We start from the raw sequence: 12,067 nt of genomic DNA on the forward strand, positions 1-12,067 counted from the left end.
TAACAGTCTGTGAACTTACTGTGCCATATAACAGACAAAGACCTATTAAACGGTAATATGCTTAAACAGATACCTACAAAGGAAACAGGTTAATAAGGAAAGCATCTTGCGGAGTTCAGCAAGTTTACTGTGAGCTGTGTGTTATCAGTTAACTCTCTCAGCTTGTTGAAGTTCAGACCGTTCCGCCTGTAAAACTGTCTGAAATGATTTAATGATCTCTTGTAGAGATTTCTTTTGTCCTGCTCTTCTCGCCTTAAAAACAACATGAATTGCAACAAAGTGTTATACTTCAAGATCCTATTCTCCGGCCACTTTTCCCAATCATTTGACTTATACAGCAGCCACCATTAATTACAATATTTCACAAGATCTTCCTTCCTCCTATTTCCAAGTGCTTTCCTATGTTTAAAAACACCTCCGAATAGCGATTTCTTAGGAACACGAATGAAAACAGTCGTTCCCGACCCCATCTCGTAAGTAAAGACCATGAGAAGAGGGAGGCGGGGGAAGCACAGGGCTGCTGGCAGCGCGAGTGGGAAAAGTGGGGAGAAAGTCTTACGGTGCACTTATAGCACAAAGAAACAATTCTAACAACAACCAGTAAAACAATGAACTCGCATTCCTGACAAGCTGCTTGATTTTCAGCAGGGCAATACACAGAAGCATGTAATATGTACTGTAAAACCCGCAGATAACACGTTGATAGCAAACATTAGCATTCTCTGCTGCTAATTTCAACACCAGCGCCTCCTTAACTTCTAAGTTTTCAACCTGCTTATTGATGGCCTCTTGAAGATGGCCGATAAATTGCATGTAATTCTCATTGGGACCCTGATAATAGTTATAAACGATTTGGCTGCTTTGTTGGTTTCAGACACCTCTACTAGAGCTCGATATGCAAAGTCTGTTGACTGCCTCAGGATTTCAGAACTAATCGCTCCTGTAATTGTGGTGTGCCAATTAGTGTCTGTCCCAGGAGTTGTGGGATACCCACCCCTTTCAACGAGTCCCCAGCGTTCCGTCCTAAATGATCCACAGCTGTTACACTGCACAGGTCTAATTTTGCTTGAGTCTTTCATGGTTTTTATCTGATCTCGGGGCAACACATACACGAGCTCTTTTTCCTGTTAACTTTTGAAGAAAATGCTGCAAACCCCCGTCCTCATCCGAGTCATCAGATAACGCGGACTCGGGCGGTGCTGCAGAATCGTTAGGAACAGGGGCGTTCGGAACAGTGCACGTTCTCGCCAATACTTTCTAGCATCATAGCTATTCGTACAATCTGAGTCCCCAGGCGCACCCCCTTTCCCGTCACGATCAGCGTGACCGCATTGCCGACTGCTGGATTCACTCGCTCTTAGCTGATCTGATCTGTCACACAGTTCTCTTGCTCAGTTCTTATGCAGCGACTCCTTCTGCTCTCTCGTGGAAGTTGGAGGGTTAAAAGGCGGTAAAAGCAGATACAAAAGGGCAAAAATGTTTGCGACTTTAGCATTCTCAGCTTTCTCATGTTCTTTGGGCAAGTTGTCTGACTCCAATCGTCTGGACTTGCTGTTCTCACCACGGCTGGGCAATGGTACAGGAGCCCACCCGCTCGGCATTTTTCCTCCCCCCGCCCCGGACTGCTGAGCTGTCGGGGGTGCCGAAAGCACAGCAGGGGATGGAGTAGGGAGGGAATCCAAGACACGAACCGGGTGAACTTCACAGCGACTTTCAGGATACTTATCAGGCTGCAACGCTGCAAAAATTCCGGCAGCAGCAGACCGTTTAGCCTGGGCTGGTTGCGGCTGCCGCAGCCGCGGTGCCGGGCAGCAGAGCTGGGCTGTGCTCGCTGTCCTGCCTGTGGCTGCCGCAGGGCGCTCAGGAATTGCTCCTGAATGAGTCCGCCGCGTGCAGCTGTGGAGAGGAAGGGGCTGTGAGCGGCCGTGTGGCCGTTGGAGCTGCCGCGGCAACGGTTCCGCAGGCAACGGGCACCCGGTTCCGCAGGCAACGGGCACCCGGTTCCACAGGCGGTGCCGGCGGCGGCTCCGGCAGGCGGTGGAGCGGCCATGGCTGCGGCGGGGCCGGGGGACCGGGGCGCGACTGCCACCGTGCGGGGTCAGAAGACACGGCTGAGCCGGCGCGCCCGGGAGCTGCGCGCCGCCACCGCCGTGCAAGGTGCTGCCCCTTGGGCTTGGCGGGGACGGGCTGGGGCTCTCGCTCCCCCCGTTGTCCCGCACCAACGGCGCCTTCGTGTCCCCCAGAGCAAGGGAGGCAGTTTTTCACGCAGTCATGCGAGAAAAAACTCCATGGGAACAGGGAGCGGCTCCCCCGCCTGTGTGAGGCCGTGCAGGAGGATGCCCAGGCTCTGGCCATGGCCCGGAAGGTAGCGGGAGCTCCCGTGTGCCACGTCCCCCTGCCCGGTGCTGGCCCTGCAGAGCCACCTGCTCCGCCAGCCCTCTCCGGGAGCAGACAGCAGTAGGACGTGACCGTCCCCATGCTGACGGGGACGTTCTCTCTGCCCGCAGCACAAGCCCGTCCTGGCCCCCGAGGTCCTCAGGGCGCACAACTTGCCCCCCGATCTGGCCGGGCTGACGGTGGAGGTAACGGGCTCTGGTGGGCACGGGCTGGTGCGGGGGCTGGGGCTCAAGGGACACTGGGAACAGGGTGCACCGTGGAGGGACCCGGTGCCGGCACAAGGACAAGCCCACAGGGCTGGTGTGGTGAGACACGGGGTGTTCACCTGTGTCCCACGGGTCCCTTTCCACCGCAGGACGCATCCGTGCAGGTCCTCCTTTAGCTCCCGGAGCAGATCCCTTGCCCCAGCAGAGCTCCTGGCCCTTCCAGCCTGCCTCTCCTGGGCTGTCTGACGCAGAGTCCCCCAGCCCTGAGGTGTTGATGTCACCTCTGCCTTAGCCCACCCACCCCCCAGAGCAAAGCTCTCCCAGTCCCCATCCTTCCAAGGGAGTGACAGTGTCCTGGAGCAACGTCCCAGCGTCCCCGGCTCTACGGTGGGGGGAGTTTCCCAGGCAGGACCCCCTTCTCCCGCGGGTGCCCAGCAAGCGCTGCCTCCAGCTTGGTGACCTCTGGCTTGCCCATCCAGGAGGCCCGGGAGAAGCTCCGGGCCACAATCTACAAACAGGCGAACACGCTCAACATGCTGGACTACCAGCTGAGGCAGCGCTGCCAAACCCGGGACAAGCTGCAGCAGCAGCTGCTGCGGCTGCAGGAGGAGGAGTCGGATGAGACTAAGAAGCAAAAGCGGGTACCCAGGACCCCTCTTCCTGGGGTGGCTGCACCCATGGGAGGCTTGAACCCAAGCCCTGCAGCCCCTGGGTAGGTGCTGGGTTCAGCAGGTGGTGTCAGCCCATGTGTCCCCGCCATCTCTGCCCCAGATGATTCGCCAGCTGGAGAACGACCTTGACAAGATGCGCGCCAAACTCCGCGCTGCAGAGAAAGTGGGCACCGTGTACGAGCGGGTGCATGATGCCCTGCAGAAGGTGAGCTCCTCCTCAGCGGGCTATCGTCCCACCTGCTCCCCCTGCAAAGGCAGCGAGGTGCCCCAGGGACTGTGCTGGAGGGACGTCCTCCTGGCTCAGCGAGGTTCTTCTGCTCCCCTCCATGAAGCGGTGAGAGCCTGGCCCGGGTTGCCCAGAGAGGTGGTGGAGGAACCATCACTGGAGACATCCCAGGCCAGGCTGGACGGGGCTCTGAGCAACCTGAGCTGGTGAAGACGTCCCCGCTGATGGCAGGGGTGGCACTGGGGGAGCTGGGAAGGCCCCTTCAACCCCAGCTATTCTAGGATTCTGTGATTCCATCCATTGTCACAGTGTGGGGACCCCCAGGGCTCAGTGGGGTGACACGCTGTGGTTCCCTGTGTCCCAGGAGGTGAGCCAGCTGACTAGAGACGTGGTGCGCATGTGGAGGCAGTCCGAGCTGGACGACATGGAGCTGAAGGACATGGAGGCCAGGGCCGAGGAGGCCCGCAAAGCTGCTGAGATAGCCCAGGTGAGATCAGCCAGGGCACTCTGGGGCCCACTGCCACCCTCCAGAGCCCACAGACAGCACCGTGCACCCAGGCTGGTGGATCTTCCTGCAATGAAGAACAAAAGAGACTAAGCTGGGCTGGCCCACGGCACCTAGATCCCCTGGAGCTACTCACGTCTTATTCTTGGGCCAGGATGCCCTGGGGCTGGGGACAACGTGCCCAAAGCAACAGCCATGGTGAAAGCAGCACTCTCCACCCTCCAGCCCTCCCTGCCCTCCATCCTGCCCACTTTCCTACCCAGCCCATTTACACGGCGGGGTCATTTATGACACTGGCCATCTCAGAAGCTCAGCTGGTTCACAGAGGTCCATCCTCAGAACAAGAAAGCCCTTGAGGTGCTGGAGCAAGTTGAGAGAAGGGAACGGAGCTGGGGAAAGGGCTGTAGCACAAGTGTGATGGGAGCGGCTGAGGGACCTGGGGGGTTCAGCTGGAGAACAGGAGCTGAGGGGAGACCTTCTGATCTCTGAACTGCCTGAAAGGAGCTTGGAGCCAGGGGGGGTCGGGCTGTGCTCCCCAGGAACAAGCGCCAGGAGCAGAGGAAAGGGCCTCAAATTGCACCAGGGGAGGTTGAGGTTGGATGTGGGGAACAATTTCTTCCCCAAAGGGCTGTGGGGCATTGGAACAGGCTGCCCAGGGCAGTGCTGGAGTCACCATCCCTGGAGGGTTGGACAGACGGAGATGAGGTTCTCAGGGACATGGGGCAGTGCCAGGGGTGGGTTGACGGTCGGACTCGATGATCTTGAGAGGCTCTTCCAACCCAAATGATTCTGTGGTCCCAGCTTCTGCAGCCACTTCTCTCTTCTCTGATACCCTCCAGGAGGAGCTGGCCAAGAGGGAAGCCGAGTTCCTTGCGGAGCGCTCCCTGGACACCCAGAAGGTTCCCATGGAGAGGCTGTGGCTGAGGGAACTGAGCGAAAAGAAAGTGCCAGCGGTGAGCTGAGGGGAAAGCAGCAGCACCGAGCCCCATGGGTGGGGGTGGCAGGGCCAGCTCCCCAGGGTGCCAGCAGCTCGGGGGGTGACCATGAACGTCCTTACAGGCAGCCAAGTCCGAGTCCAGCGTGGACGTCTCGACCCAGCAGGACCCAGTGGTGGGTGAGTGCTTGGCGGGGTGCAGTGGGGTGGGACGCGGGGGCAGCTCCGGGCATCCCTCTCTGCCGCTTTTCTCCCGCCTCAGCCACCGAACTGGAGGCCGACGAGTCCCAGAGAGACCGCGAGGCCGGGATAAGCGAGACGATGGAGGCGGCCAAGGCTGCAGTACAGTGCTCCCGCCTCTGGGTAACGGAAGAAGCCATCTCCCCAAAAACCTGAGGCTGCTCGTAGCCACAGGGAGCCGAGACCTCTCTGCTCGCTTTGTTTTCTTGAGGGGTTCTCAGCTCTCCTGTGGGCCTGGAGCCCCCCAGAGCCCCTCTTGTGTGGGCAAGGATGGAGCTGTGTTTCTCCACGCCTTGAGCCTGCGGTGGTCCCTGGTGCAGAAACCCCCCTGAGGCCACGGGCCAGCTCCTGCACCCTGCATGAGCACTGTGGGCTGAGTTCTCGTGCTGTCCCCTGGTTAGGACATCCCCAGTAAGATCCTGGCACAGGAGTCATCCTTGGAGGCCCTGGAGAACTACATCAAGGAGCAGGAAGAGCTGCAGGAGGAGCTGAAGAAAAAACTGAGGGATCTGGAGCTGAAGAAGGCTTTGCTCCTGTTTCACCAGGCCCCCAACAAAACCAGGTGCTGCTGGCCTCGGGACAGCCGTGTCATAGAATCACAGACTCACTTTGGTTGGAAAAGACTCTCAAGATCATTGAGTCCAACCATCAACCCAGCCCTGGCACTGCCCCATGTCCCTGACAACCTCATGTCTGTCTGTCCAACCCTCCAGGGATGGTGACTCCAGCACTGCCCTGGGCAGCCTGTTCCAATGCCCCACAGCCCTTTGGGAAAGACACTGTGCCCCAGATCCCACCTCAACGTCCCTTGGCGCAACTTGAGGCCATTTCTGTTTGTCCTATCACTTGTTACGATTCGGGTGGTGAGAGCCTGTCCCATGTTGGCCAGAGAGGTGGTGGATGAACCATCCCTGGAGACATCCCAGGCCAGGCTGGATGGGGCTCTGAGCAACCTGAGCTGGTGAAGATGTCCCTGCTCATGGCAGGGGGGGTGGGTTGCAACCTGAGCAGCTTTTGCAACGGATTTGTGGTGTCTCTGCACCCCTGTGCAGTTGTATGCATGTGGCTGTGGTTGGCTGCAGGATGCTGGAGAAGGAGCTGAGGGCGAAACTGCAGGAGCAAGAGGCCCGGCGGGACCGGTCGCGAGCCCAGATGCTGAAGAACGAGGAGCTCCTCTTTCAGATTGAGAACAGAATCGACCACCTCCTCTTCCGTGTGCGCGGCATCACCGTGCCTGGCCAGGTAGCCCCCCAGCGCTGGGTGGCGCAGTGACACAGCGCGGTGACACTTGGCGCAGCCACCGTCACCCCAGGTGGCTCATTTTGCCCACCAAGGTTGTTCTCTCTGTCTCCAGGATGATTCTCTCCTGTCCCGGGGACTGGAGGGGAAGGTCCAGTACCTGGTCCAGAAGTGGCAGTACCTGGAGCAGCGGGTGGCCCACCTGCCCCCTGAGTACAAGATCCTGGACGAGAGCAGCGAGGTACGTGGGGTGTCCATCCCTGCTGGGGTCTTCGGGGACCCGCGCCAGGAGGCTCCTCCTGATGGCCCGTCCCAAGTGAGGAGAATGGCGGTGGCCCCATGGAGCAGCTCAGCTCCAGGTGGCACTGGGCACTGCAGGGTGTTGTCCCCAGGGGATCATCAAGGGCATCCCTTGGGTTGTAACACTCACCTTCCCTTCAACAATTAACCCAGGGTGTCTTTCACAGATTTTCGTGAAGGCCAGGGATTTTCTGGAGAAGAAAATGTCAAGTGATCCTCGGAACGTGATGGTTTCCTTTGAGGAGAGAGACAGCAGCGATGACGGTAGGAGAGCTTAGCGGGGACGTGTCCCACGGCGACTGTCCCTGCCCCTGCCTGTTGGGATTTGTGACCATCCTCGCCTGTCTCTCCTGTCCCAGCAGAGCTCAGCCCATGAGTTCTCTCCAGACCCTGGGGCCGTCTCCAAGGCTTTGAGCATGGGTGGTGCTTTTAGGTGGGGATGTGGGAGCATGAAGGCGGCCGGTGGGGTGGCGAGCATTGAACCACAGAAGGAACAAGAAAAGATGCTATGGGGCAAGGAGGGAGAGCCTTGTCTTCAAAATCACCTGGTTGTGAAGAACAACCAGTGCTGGGGTCTGTCTGTGGCCTCTTCCTATTGGATGCTCTTGGAGGAGCCACTGAGTTTTTGGAGCTTGCCACCTCTTTTGAATGAAGCTGGAGCTGCGTCCAGCACCGCGTGTCTCCAGACCTTTCTGGGAAGCCCCAGCAGCTGGGGATGGGCCACAGCAGCGGCACTGCCAGGCCCTGCAGGTCAGCCTGGGATGCTGGGCAGGAAGAGCCAGGGCTTGGCAGGAAAGCTCACTGTGATGCCACCAGCCCTCCAAAGCGTGCTGGCTCTCCCTGGTGACACCGGCACAGCGGAGATGGCCCTGCAGACCCTCCCCAGCCCATTTCTCTCTGTTCGCTCCTCCAGAATCCTCTGAATCCTCTGAAGAGAAGGAGGACGAAGATGGCGAGCACGTCCCCACCCGGGAAGACATCAAGAGGGAGGGGCAGCTGCTGATCGAAAGCCAGAAAAAAGCCATCAAAAAGTAGCAGTTGCTCCACGAGAGCTTTGGATGCCCCAGACCAGCCCTTGTTCTTTGGATACCCCCACTACCCCTGTGTTTTGGATGGCCCAGACCATCCACTTGACCCTGTATTCCCCCGCCACCCCTTGTACCCTTTCTCCAACAGGTTTAATAAAGCAGATCTTTTTTTGTTCCTCCCAAACCTGTGGTCAAGCTGCAATGGGGGGTCCTAGGTCACTCCTGTCACCCGGGACGCATGGGGGTCAAACCCTGAGGAGCACTCACCTGGGATTGGAGGCAGCCCCATCGCCCTGGCCCTCACCCAGCTGTTCTCCTCGCAGAGCTGGGGATGGGCTGGGGTGGGGACGGCGTTCCTGGCCAGAGGAAAGCCGGGGGCAGCCTGGCTTTTCCCCCACTTGATCCTGTGGAGCCAGCAACTTCCTGGGACCTCTGTCCCCCAGACGGCTCTGGGTGCACCAGTGGGCCGCTGTGTGTCCACAAACATCTGCCAAAGCCTCAGGTAACCGAGAAACCCACTTCTCAGCAGTGACATCACCGAATCCAAGATCCAGAGCGGCAACGGTTCCGCAGGCAACGGGCAGCCGGTTCCGCAGGCAACGGGCACCCGGTTCCACAGGCGGTGCCGGCCAGAGAGGCAGAGGGTGTGGAAACCTGGACCTGATCCTCTTACCAGGAGTGGTGACTTATTGTTCCCAACTTAGCCTGGCCAAGCCCTGTACCAAGTGCTACGAGCGTGTGAGATAGGAAGACTAACCCAATATGTTCTAAATTATCACGCTCATATTAATTCTGGATGTTATGATAGAACAGAATTGGAGAAGTGTGAAATCCAAGGGCAGAAATTATGGGTAGCAACTAACCCAGGGAAAGGTGGACTCAGTGTAGGCTCTGTCTCCTGCCCTAGGGGAGAACAGAATATCTGTTTTAGACAAGCTGGTGTGTGGGGCTATTCAGATGGAGGGGCAGTGCAAGATCAGTATAAGGAGGAGTTAATGAAGAGTGCCACTCAGGAATTCAAAAGAAGGCAAGAGAAATAGAAATTGGTACAGAAAAGCAGTGATTCGGATGAAGAAATAAGGCAAAAGACAAGGGATTGCAATTACCAACTGGAGGGAAAAACATGTTTATAGATCTTATAGAAAGATAGGCCAGGAATTAAATGTCACCTCATGCTGGATATGTGGGGGGTCTCAAATGACTGAATACGTTGGACGAACCCCTTGTAAGTTGGTGTTGCGGGCAAATTCATCAAATACCTCTATTCCTCCCACTTGGTGGCCAGGTCCACCTCATGGATATTGGTCTGGAAATTGTAGCCTGGTGGAAGAAAATGAGGTTCATGATAGCGTGTGCATTTCTGGGTTTACTGTTTGTGTCATGTATGGTCCCATGCTTTATTTGGTTAATACATTCAGTAGTCCAAGGCATGCAAATCTCAGGCATGCCTATAGATCCTGAAATGGCAACAAAAGGAACTAGGTATAAATTAATGATTTTAAAAGATAACACCAAACTGGATCAAGCCGCCGCTAGGCAAGTGCCAGCGAACTTTGAAGCCAAAGCACTGGGAAGCTTTGGGGAAGACCCTCCATATGCTGAGGTGGTGTGTCTCCTTCCTCTTCAGCCTCTCAAAGGTAAAAAAAGGTAAAAAGGTAAAGAGCAGAGCTGGAACTGAGGGTTCCCATCTTTTGTGATAAACTGTAAAAACTCATTAATCATTTTGGTTGGAAAGGACCCTCCAGATCATGGAGCCCAACCATAACCCACCCCTGGCACTGCCCCATATCTCTGAGAACCTCATCTCCATCTGTCCAACCCTCCAGGGATGGTGACTCCAGCACTGCCCTGGGCAGCCTGTTCCAATGCTCTACAGCCCTTTTCAGGAAGAAATTGTTCCCTGATCCCATCTAAAGCCTCCCCTGGTGCCGGTTGTTTCAGGCTCTTGGTCTGGTCTTTGCACTCGGGCTCTGGGGAACAGAGAAGCCACAAAACGTGTTGAAGACTTCTCTCTGGTAAAGCTGGACTCCATTTTTCCATCTCAGTTCTTGGAGAATCTGTTCTGTGGCCTGTTTGCCAGATGCAAGGGAACACTGAGATGCTTTAGCTGCCTTGAAAGGAGGGAAGAGCAACGACACGCAGCAACATAGGAATTTCAGGTCTACTGAAACCATTAAGTTGTGAGCAGAAGATACAAAGGCCAATTGCTTTATCATGAGCATTCACTGAATGTGCTCAGACACAGCATCCCAACTCCTCACCACGTCTGCGAGGAGAAGACGTCACTGCACCAGCGAGCTCCTGCCCGGGAGACAACACCGGGTGCAATCGGACTGACTGCCGCTGTCTTAGCCTGGCCGGGAAAGGCGGCCGTGGAAATGGATGTGACAAGTGGCGAAAAGGTACAAGAGCGAGTGGGAAGACACCAGAGGCAATGCCTGGGTTTCCAGAGTAAGAAAAAACAAAATACAACCAAGCAGGAAGGCAGCAGCAGGGTCAGGAGCATCCTTCTGCCAAAGTGACCCCTGGGCCAGACAGGACAGTCCTGCCTGGGACAACCTGCCTGCACCAGGCAGGGGAGCTGCATGGGGGCACAGTAGGGCACTGTCCCCACCCCATGGGGGCCATGGGGCAGTAGAGCCATGCAGAGGGTCCCCAAGATGGAGATCATAAAATCATCGAATTATAGGTTGGAAGAGACCCTCAAGATCATGGAGTCCAACCCAAACCTGGCACTAAGCCGTGTCCCTGAGAACCTCATCTCCGTGTCTGTCCAACCCCTCCAGGGATGGTGACTCCACCACTGCCCGGGGGAGCACACATGTCTCCAAATGCTGGAAAAATAAAGGTTGCATGGTGCTCTCTAATACAGGGATATAAAGGATAATGGAGGGGAGGGAAATGGCTGATGCCATTGGGGTTTCTTTAGGTGGCAAGTGGGGGTGACACAGCCCAGGGAAGGAAAGGAGAGATTTCCTCTTCTGCCCTTAGAAACCCTTATACCTTCCACAACAACCACTGCCAATGGCTTGACAGGAGCTCCAGCACAGCTGTCTGCAGCCGGTGCCAGTGAGAAACCTAAAATAGGACACGGGAGAATTTGCATGGGAGTGTTCACCACGCGGAAATATCTCTGCCCTGGGAGGGCTGAGATTGAGTGGGTTGGAGGTTCTTTTTGTTTTCAAACTCACATGAAATGAAATGCAATGCAACGAAGGGTAGGCGCAGGCTGGGACTGACACCGGAGCCTCAGCACTGGGTTTTATCCTTCATGGAGAAAGGGAACCAGGCTAAATCAGCCAGCTGGAGGCCAAAACAAGGGGGTCCTTTGGCTGTTCTGGGACGGGAGATGCAGGCAGGGCCACCAGTGGGGGGTCTGTCCTGGAGCTGCAAGGGTGGGATGCGGGACGAGGCAGCCAGAGCTGCTTCCACACAAGGAGGCACAAACATTTGCCATTTCCATGCTGGTTTTAGGAGGGTTAATATATGTGATGATGATTTTTGACCCACACATCGCCTGGGTTGGCATCACCAGCCACAGGTTGGGTTTTAGCATCGTTCTAAAATGCTGGAGGGAGCAGGGTGGGACTGAGGCAGCACTGGTGACAGAGGGACAGACATCCTGGGGTCCATGGGCGTCTTGTGCCGGACAACCCAGAGCTGGACTCGGTTCTCTGGGGGGCCCCAGGAGAGCAGAGCAGAGGGGGAGCATCCCCTCCCTCCGCCTGCTGGTGATCTGACCCAGGAGACACTTGGCTTTCTGGGCTGCAAGTGCACATTGCCGGCTTATGTCCCTTTTGTTACCCACCAGCCCTTCTCCACAGGGTTGCTATCCATCCATCCATCCATCCATCCATCCATCCATCCATCCGTCCATCCCTCCCTCTCCCAGTCTGTGCTGGTACTGGGGTTGCCCTGACCCAGGTGCAGGACCTTGCACTTGGCCTACTTGAATTTCATGAGGTTCACATGGACCCCCCAGCCTGTCCAGGTCCCTCTGGATGCCACCCCTTCCCTCCAGCGCATCGACCGCACCACTTGGCTTGGTGGAAAAGCAAAACTGAAGTGTCTTGGGTGATGCAGAGACCAGGGAAAGGTGCCTGGCTTTAGCTCTCTGCCAAGCACGCCTGGGGAAACCCTTTGAAATGCTTCAGCCACTTTAGCAGAGAAAAATAACACCCCCACACAGCTGCCAGGCTTTCACTGCTCACGCAGGGACAAAGGACAGCGCGGGGACAGCACAGCTCTCACTCCGGAGCTCGCTGGCTCTGACACCCGTGCCTGTTTGGGAGAAATATCAATGGGAAAGACTTTGTGCTCT

At 56.6% G+C, this 12,067-nt stretch overlaps 1 long non-coding RNA gene across 1 annotated transcript; it reads left to right on the forward strand.

The window, feature by feature from the left end:
* Positions 1–6,889: 6,889 nt before the first annotated feature.
* Positions 6,890–7,930, forward strand: LOC139826788 (uncharacterized). The gene is made up of 2 exons (XR_011736925.1): positions 6,890–6,982; positions 7,632–7,930. It is a non-coding gene; the product is annotated as an uncharacterized lncRNA (long non-coding RNA).
* The last annotated feature ends 4,137 nt before the right edge of the window (positions 7,931–12,067 follow it).

Source organism: Patagioenas fasciata, unplaced genomic scaffold (assembly GCF_037038585.1).
Source record: "Patagioenas fasciata isolate bPatFas1 unplaced genomic scaffold, bPatFas1.hap1 Unplaced_192, whole genome shotgun sequence".
NCBI lineage: Eukaryota > Metazoa > Chordata > Aves > Columbiformes > Columbidae > Patagioenas > Patagioenas fasciata.